Here is a 329-nt window from a genome sequence, read left to right as displayed (position 1 = left end):
GGGCTAATTGCTTTCTTTGGACTTAAATGTTGCTTTAAATTAACTTTCTATTTCAATTATACTCCAAAAATAATCAAATCTAGATTATTGTGTGTATTAGAGAGGACTAATTTTCCTCTACTATTAGTAATATTTACTATAAGATGCCCTCATTGATACAAGTATCTGTTTTAAAATTCCATAACATCAGGTTTATCATTTTTCTGTCATCAATTTTGCTTGAATTTCTTAAAATTCTTGTATATCCTTCTTCTGTTTTACATTCTCTGCTTTTGTATGAAATTCCAAATTGTTCTGGAACATACTGAGAGAAGAAATTGTGACTTTTT

Source organism: Pteropus vampyrus, unplaced genomic scaffold, assembly GCF_000151845.1.
Source record: "Pteropus vampyrus isolate Shadow unplaced genomic scaffold, Pvam_2.0 Scaffold579, whole genome shotgun sequence".
Taxonomy (NCBI): domain Eukaryota; kingdom Metazoa; phylum Chordata; class Mammalia; order Chiroptera; family Pteropodidae; genus Pteropus; species Pteropus vampyrus.
Note: the sequence above shows the minus strand (reverse complement) of the source record.